Source organism: Mustela lutreola, chromosome 5 (genome assembly GCF_030435805.1).
Source record: "Mustela lutreola isolate mMusLut2 chromosome 5, mMusLut2.pri, whole genome shotgun sequence".
Classification (NCBI taxonomy): domain Eukaryota; kingdom Metazoa; phylum Chordata; class Mammalia; order Carnivora; family Mustelidae; genus Mustela; species Mustela lutreola.
The window spans coordinates 64046597-64055340 of record NC_081294.1 but is presented as its reverse complement, the minus strand read 5'-3'; the positions used below and the strand labels follow the sequence as shown (position 1 = coordinate 64055340).

Here is an 8744-nt window from a genome sequence, read left to right as displayed (position 1 = left end):
TGGTGGATGGGGGTGGCTGGCCCCTGGCCATCAGAGTGACAACAGTTACCGTGATGGGAAGAGGTGGGCTGGGGGAATGTTGGAGCCTGTGGGATAACAGAAGTGGATAACATTTATCCCAACACTTACCATTTGTTGCCCTGTTTTATTATTATTTTTTAAAGATTTTATTTATTCATCAGAGGGAGGAAGGGGGAGAGAGCGAGCACAGGCAGACAGAATGGCAGGCAGAGGCAGAGGGAGAAGCAGGCTCCCTGCTAAGCAAGGAGCCCGACGTGGGACTCGATCCCAGGACGCCAGGATCATGACCTGAGCCGAAGGCAGCTACTTAACCAACTGAGCCACCCAGGCGTCCCTGTTGCCCTGTTTTAGACAACACAGCACTTCCATTGGGGACTTCCATTGTCCTCGTGAAGAAGGAGAAGCACAGAGAGTTTAAGTAACCCTTGTCCCTTCTGTTAGCAAGGCCACACCTTCAGAACACAGACCCTTTCCTGCTAGGGATGCTGCCCCTGGGGGTCTAATCGCTGCCTCTTGCAAGCCCACGAAGAGCCAGTTTGGCTGGAGGCTTTGCCTACTTCCTGGGTTCCTTTGCACTCCACGAGAACCCCATGGGGGAGGCTATTGCCGCCTAGATACTGGATATGTCCCTGGATAGCAGATTGAAAGGAACATTAGATATTTTATGGCTAAGAAGACAGACTCTGGGAGGACTAAGTAATGTAATAATGAATTCTTCAATTATTAATAATTGTATTAATTAGTTTTAACACCAGTAAAATATTCACTACAATATAATTAATAATGTGGTCTCCATGCCAGACATCGTCTCTCTAATCCCTCCCATGGCACCTCATTTTTATCAGGTGGGATTACTGTTTCCCTCATTCTGTGGATGAGTGAATTGACATTAGGAGTGTTAGAACAGTTTTACCAAGACCACACAGCTAGTGAAAAATTGAACTGGGATTCCAAACTGGGTGAGTCTGCCCAAAGGCAATAATCTGATCGCTTCCCTGCTTCTGTGGGATAGTGGGTAAGATATTGGGTCCCCAGCTGGTTGCAAAGATGCCCAGCTCTTTCCCAACAGGAGTTGTTGGGTAGGGGGTGTGGGGAGTGTCTCTCAGCCATGCCCAGGTGTGAGTCCTTGGGGATGACCAAGCCCTAGAGGTTGGTGGCCAGGGATGCCAGCTGACTAAGCATGGCTGAGCTCAGCCCAGGCAAGCTGAGCTGCCTGTTCTGCTTTCCTGAGCCGTTGTTCTGCTTTGCTACCCTCCTAGGACCTGTGCAGGTAGCTGGAATTCATGGTGAAGAGCATAGTGCCTGGGGTTGCCGCACTGGATTTGGAGCAGAGGCAACGTAACTCTTGGAGTTTGTAGCTTCCTTGCCATTGCCCACGCTTGCCTGGCAGGTTGGAGCTTGTGTGTGCACGTGAGCCAAGGGGCTGCTTTGGTGGTCACCAAAGCTGGGCAAATGCCAGGGAGAGGTGGCCGGCCATGCTTGCAACTGACAGTCCCACTGGCCAGCCGGGGTCCCCATCCCTCCTGTGGCCCTTATGAGGCTGGGGCAGCTGATTGATGCCGGTCTGGGGATTCTGATCTTGTGTCCTGCAGAGGAGGTGAGAACATGAGATTGGGGGTAGATCTCTGTTTGAATTTCAGCTGTGCCTCAGATATGACCTTGGGAAGTCAATTTCTTTGAACTTTGTTTTCCTTGTCTGTAGGATATTTTCCATAGATGATTGTGATTTACACCTTGCGGGCGTTAAATTAGACCATAAATGCAAGGTTGGCCAATCCTGAGCACACTGTACTCTTTAGCTGTGATTAGCTCTTATCAGGGGTAATTGACCAGTTTGCCTGGGTCCTTCTCTGTGGCTCTTGATGTACTCAGTGACGTAAATCCCTCCGGAAGGAAGAAAGAAGGAACAAATACTAACAGCCACCTCCACCTTGTGGCTTTAATTTCAGTGGTTGGGTTATTTTGTTCATGGTTATAGAAGTTTAGTTTCTGGGGGACTTGGGGGGCCTTTTGGTAAAAGAAAGCCCCCAATATGGCAATATTTCCTCTGGGTGGAGAACACTCAGGAGGGAGAGCTCTCAGCACAAAGGATGTGACCGTTAACATCTCTGACTTGACCCCACTGACCCCCTCTAGTGCTGGAGTGTCCACACAGAGCAGACCATGACCCAAAGTCCACTGAACCTGCAGAGGTGGTGCCGGCACATTGCCCCAAGTCCACTGACAGACATCAGGGAAATAAACTAGAGAATCTGTTCTTATTCTAGAGGTCCTCCCGATGTGCTCGGTACCTGGTGGCGGGGCTGAGGAATGGTCTCTTCCTTCTGATGACAGGTTGGCTCAGCGTGGAGAACTGCTCTGTCTTCAGTCCTGCAGAGTCTCCATGTGACCAAAGCTTTGCACTCATTTATCCATCCGATAAATGCACATAGTGATTTTATTTAGAGAGGATGGGCTGGAGACTGGGTTTTCACTGAAGCCGTGGTCCCCACTTCCCTCTCACCATCCCATGATAGTGCAGGGGGTAGAGGGAGGTGAGAGCCCCCACTGCGAGAGCTCCGGGGTCCCCCCTAGTGTGGAGCCGAGAGAGGTACATGGCTACAAGACTATGAACTTCTCTCCTGTTCCACGGTCTTATTACTTTAGCACCTTCATTATTGGTCTAGAACTTCTGGGAGCCCAGGAGGGGAAAATAGTTGCTCAATAAAGCGATTCCTTATATTTCCAGTGTTATAGTAATAGGCCCTTCATGGGGCCTCAGTTTCTCCATTCGTAAACTGGTTGATCTCGATGAGCTCTCAGTTGCTTTTAATCTCTGATAGAATTCTGTGATTTTCCTGCTTCCCTAGCACTCTCAACAGCCTCCATGGACAGGCAGAAATGAACCGGGAATGGATCCACTCCAGTGGCCTGCTGCACTTGACAGCTCTTGGCGTGGTCCCATCTTGGGCACCACGGACCCACCAACAAGATTGCAAGAGACAAACACATATGTGGCCTACACAAGAGGTAAGGAGAGGCTTGATGAATGAAGTGGATTAAGTTTCATTTCTAGTCCTGGAGGCTTAGGGGAGCCGATGTAAAATTTTGCTAAGGGCTTTTTGAAAAAAGAGAAAGGAAATTAACTTATTTTCAGGTCCTCTGAGCTTAGTATCCATTATGTCTTTCTATCCCCTTCCTTTTGTAGCCAAACACTTGGGGACTCGGCCCCGAGAAGTTAAATGAGATGCCCAAAGTCCCACAGGCAGTTCATGGAAGAAGCAGGCCGTAGGCTTCTCTTTATTTTCTGTGCCTCAGTTTCCCTATCTGTAAGGATAAAACCTATCAAATTGCAAGGATAAAACCCAAAGGAAAATGCCTCCCACAAATTAAGTGTTAATAAACAGGAGCCTCCCTGAAGGCTAGTGGTGCCTGATGCCTAAAATCCCCCCCAGGGAATACCAGGGCTCCTCGTCTATCACCGGACTCCCCCTAAATCACGAGAGCATACAGGCCAAGACTGCCTGTTTTCAAAGGAACTTCATGCCACAGTCCAAGCAAACTTACAAGGATCATTCTAGCGGCAGCTCCTGCGATTCCAACTTTGACATTTAGGTAAGACTTTACCTGCAGAGAATTTTGTCTTTGTCTGACCTCTTTTTGTCTAACGCCAACTCACATAGGGACAGAGGGCAAAGCTAAGCTCACCCACATGTGTGTGGGCACTGGTGGGTCCTCTGGGGAGTGTGGGGTTTCTTCCTTTATGGGAATAGCCTCTGCTCATGACCCAGTATCACTGTTGGGAACACAGATGCCCATCCGGGTGCATTCATAAATTCTCAAAAGGTTCAGGGTGACTTGTGAGGATGGTGGGCTTGTGGTTGTATCGCCCTCGCCCCGCAAGGACGACAAGAACCCTGGTTCGGATGCATCTTCTCTCTCTTTATTTCCACAAGTCTACACACTTATATATGCTTACATGACCAATCAGCGAGCAGGGTATAGGAGCGAGCGAATCAGGCTGTGCACCTAAACGAACAACTTCGCTAGCAACCAATGCTGTTTACTTCCTCTTTGGGTGTTCCGCTTAGTGTCACGAGGCAATCCTAACCTGGCAACTAGCCAGGCTCCATCTTTTAATGGCGGAGGCCGCCCTGGCCAGGGGCCTGCCTCCGACATGGTTGGTTTTTTAATCTGCATATTTGAATTTCTCTTCAATGAACACATACCACTTAATAAAATAAAACAGAATACAATGGCTATTCTTTGCCAGCCCCTCTCGTTTTGTGGGCTGGGCATTATACAGTGGGCTTTTTCTAGATGTTAGCGCTATATGAAGCCTCACAGTCATCCCATAAGGAAGGGTTTATTATTTCCACGTATTGAAGGAGGAAACTGAGACTTAGAAATGCTAGGGAATGAAGGTCCTTTATTACCTGTTCCCAAAGCGGCCGGGATCTTTTCAAATTCAGGATCCTTCTGTAATCTGCCACCAGGGACCCGATGATGACCTCTGGCCCTCTCCCATTCTTGTGAAGCTGTCTGTGTGACGGAGGGCCCACCTCACTCTCACAGGCCCCTGGGATAAGGGTTTGGGGGTCTTGGGAGCTCAGGAACTGTGTGTTGCTTTGCCAAAGGCCCGCGGGGCCTGGACATCATGACCTGGCTGACACTGTTCTAGCAAAGGGAGCTGAGGCACAAACAAGCCTGTGAACTCAGATGCCTGGATTTGCATGGATGCTGCCTGAGATTGGGGGTGGGTGAGTGTAGGCAGTGGGGAGTGGGGTGGGAGGACCAGGCTGGGGCAACCCAGAGCTGGCCGGCCCTTGCCCCCATGAAACTCTAGATGCCGAGACTGAGTTTAGTCTGGGTTTCTAGGGCTGGTATCAAATCATATTTCAAACACAGAGATTGCATTTGATTTGGCCCAGTGGGGAAAGGAAGCTTTGGGGTTTATTTTGTATATTATCTAAATTGGACCCCACTGAGTACAGTCCAAAACTGGGAGCAATGGCCCACATTTCTCTGGGCCAATGTGAGAGTTACAGGAACATGAGGGCATCAAGGGTCTGAGTTAGTGTCTGGGTAAATTAGAGGGGCTCAGTAAATGCAAGTAGAATCTGCTTCCCGCTTGCTGCCTAGCAGGGGTTCAGAGGCTCTTAAATATTCAGATACTTCCAGTGTGAAACTGGCCATACAGAGGCAAATGCAGGGGCTGGGGAGCTCTGAGATGGGAGTCTGGGGTATGAGAATTTTTTTTTTCCCCTGGGAGGGAAGCATAGAGCCCTCTTAGAAATACAAAAATAAAGCTAGATCATATATAGGACTAGTCATCATCTGTGGAGCCTCTCCCAGTTCTAGGCAATGTCCTGACTCTTACACATATCAGCTTGTTTCCCATGTCACAAGCCCAGGGGTTGATAATCTTTTCAGAGGCCAAGGTCACAGTAGAAACCAAAGGACAGAGGTAGCCTACAGGGCAATCTTGAGTCGTCCTCAGCTGCCTTCTCCTGTCTATTAATAATCCCTCCTTAGGTGCTGCAATCTGTGTCCAGGTTCTAAGCCGGAGGCTCTCAGCCTTGGTACAGCTGGCGTTTTGGGGTGAGCTGATTCTTTGTTGTAGGGGCTGCCCTGGACATTGTAGGCAGGGTGCTCAGCAGCATCCTTCCTCTCCCTGCTAGAAACTGGTAGCATTCCTCCTCTTCCTGCCCCCAGATGTGACAGCCTAAAATGTCTCCAGACATTGACGATGTTGTCCGGGGACAAAATCTTCATGAGGACTGCTGCTCTAAGTAATGACCTATGAATGAATGATGTCAAATGAATGTCTAACCCCAACTGAGTTCCGGGTTCATATAACCAGCTGCTCCCACCATGGCTTTGCTCAGGTGCTTCCCAGCTCTCTTTCAGGTGATGTGCTCAAGGTGGAACTCTTGATCCCCCCAAGGTCCAGGCTCCCTGCCTCAACTTTGACCAAGTCAAAGACTTTTCTTTTGCTCATTGACTGGAATGAGAGATGTGAAATGTATCTTCCTTTTTCCTTACCTCACATCCCATAGATCACAAGGTCCATTCAATTTCCAGAGTATTTTCTGACTCCGTGCACTTTTTTCCATTGCAGCCCTTTTCCTCGCCCAGCCAGCCTCTTCTGTCCCCCAGCCCCTGCAGCACTGCTTTGACCGTTCCCACTTTGCCAGTCCCTTCTCCAAATAATGGCAAACATGGTCTTTTTCAAGTAGAAATCTGAATATGTCACTTCCCTGCCTAAAATCCAAACTCTTAACTGTGGCCTTGGGGGCCTTCCTTGTCCTGGGTCCAGCTCCCCTCTCCAAATTAGAATTTTGCGATTTTCCCAGATAGTTCGTGTATAAGTAAAAGTAAATTCATTTATTTTCCCCATGGTCTTGCCACAAGGTCCCACCTTTAAAGGTGCTCAGTCTAGTGGGGACATAGAAAGGTAATATATAGAACTGTGAGATCAATGATAGTAGGGCGTAAAGAGTCAGAGAGTCCTGAGAACTCTGAGTGCAACCAATTGGGCCTAAGAGAATATGGAGGACTTCGCGGAGGAGGTGACGTTTCAAAAAGGTTCAAGAGAGAAATTCTGAAAGGCTGGGACAGCACACATAAAGGAAGGTATGACTATGTTGCAGGAAACGTGGTTCAGTGTTGCTGAAACATAAATTGTGAGAAAGGAAGTAGTGACAGGAGGAGAGACAGGTGCAGGGGCAGCTGAGGACTTAATATTAAAGGGCTGAGGTGCCCTTTCCTTGCATAGAGCATTCAACTCCAAGAAGTAGTCACGGTCATGCTGAAAGATGGGTAAACCACAGCGTAAGAAAGCCATGCCACTACCCAAAGTCAGAAACTAGGAAGTGGCAGAGAGGGGAATCACATTCAGGCTGCTTGAATTCAGGTCCACATGCTTCCTTCCCTGTCACCGATAGGGAAGTTGTATTGGCAGATGGAACAAGTAGAGAAATGGCCTTAGGGAAGCTGGATGAGGGCTATGTAGTGAAAGCCGATACCATTCATATATACAAGAAAAAGAATGATCAAAAAGTCTGATTTCAATTTACAATACAAACATAAACCTAGATCTTTTTTTTTTTTTTTTTTTTTATTTTGACAGAGAGAAATCACAAGTAGACAGAGAGGCAGCCAGAGAGAGAGAGAGTGGGAAGCAAGCTCCCTGCTGAGCAGAGAGCCCGATGCGGGACTCGATCCCAGGACCCTGAGATCATGACCCGAGCCGAAGGCAGCGGCTTAATCCACTGAGCCACCCAGGCGCCCCTAAACCTAGATCTTTTATAGTAATGTAAGGATTGGAGTGCCTGGGTGGCTCAGTTGATTAAGTGTCTGACTCTTTTGGCTCAGATCATGGTCCCAGGGTCATGAGATGGAGCCCCTTGTTGGGCTCCACGCTCATCATGGAGTCTGCTAGACATTCTTTCTCCCTCTCCTCCTCTCCTAACTCGCTCTCTCTAAAATAAAAATAAATCTTAAAAAAAAAAAAAAGTGTAAGGAGTGGCAATTAATTCAGATATTTCAGAAGCATGGTAGATCAATCCAAACATGTTTGTGGCTTACCCTTAGCCCAAGGCCACTATTTTTTACTTTCGCAGACATTTCCCAGGATTACCTTCAGGACGGTCTGTTACAAATTAATAGAGATATAGAAAGATAAATAGATAGCTAGAAGGATAGGTAGATGGATAGCTAGAGGACAGATGGAAATCATAGAGATAGTTATCACCCATTTTAGAGATGAGAAGCTGAGGCCCAGAGATGAGAGTGTTCATACAGCTCGGATGGACGGAGCAGGGACTTTCCCCCACCTGTGTCCTTTTTACTGCATTTCCTTACCTCTCCACATGGGAAGCTGTGGTCGTAGAGTAGATGCCTGTTACTCTTTTTCACACAACATCTGAATCCCCTTCTCCTGTTTGAAGACAGCATCTTTGGGACAGATTCCACCTTTCCCTCTAAAAATATGAAAATGCCAGGATCTTCTTCTAGGCTCACTTGTATGGAGAGCTGGTTTTGTCCCTCAAGGGGACCCACTCCAGATCTTGAATGACAAGCTAGAGACACAAAAAGGCAGGACTGTGCCAAAGCTTTTGTGGGGATGGGTGGTAGAAAGGGTGCCAGCTTCATCTGAGTTCTAATTCTATTGTCATTACCCCTAATATTGGCAGTGAAAGCCACAGGACCATCCCCAGCAATGGCAGCTCAGAATTGATGTTTCTACTGGGTCAATAACATACAGTGATTCGGGGAAATGGTCCTTGGACCCATCTGTGTTCAGGTCTTGAGCCTTCTTCGAGGTACAAGAAGTATCCAACATCCCTTTTTGTGTGGGGGAGATGGGGCTTCAATGAATCAGAGCCAGTGACCGTCCCAGGTGTCTGATCTTAGAACCACAGAAAACATACAAGAGATTCCTGGGAGCTCTGCATGGTGATTTTTTTTCCCTTCTTTCAATACTTTACTTGCCCATTTTCCATTTAGAAATTACTGACAACAGTTTTCTGATTGCCGGGGATAATGTATTCTGCCTATTTACAACTCCATCTGCGAGGAGAAAGAAAAAAAATCCTCCTGAATTCCTTGAGTGATGGCCTTTGCATAATTTTGCTTTGCCCTCTTGTTCTTATGATTGCCGCTCCTCTGAATAGTCACCCAGGAAGGATCCGTCTTTCTTTTCAGATCACAGGAGCTGAGTCTCCTCTTTGAAGTTGCCT

At 47.8% G+C, this 8744-nt stretch overlaps 1 long non-coding RNA gene across 1 annotated transcript; it reads left to right on the top strand.

The window, feature by feature from the left end:
* The first annotated feature begins 1301 nt into the window (after positions 1-1301).
* Positions 1302-3584, top strand: LOC131831361 (uncharacterized). The gene is made up of 3 exons (XR_009353616.1): positions 1302-2355; positions 2871-3030; positions 3456-3584. It is a non-coding gene; the product is annotated as an uncharacterized LOC131831361 (long non-coding RNA).
* The last annotated feature ends 5160 nt before the right edge of the window (positions 3585-8744 follow it).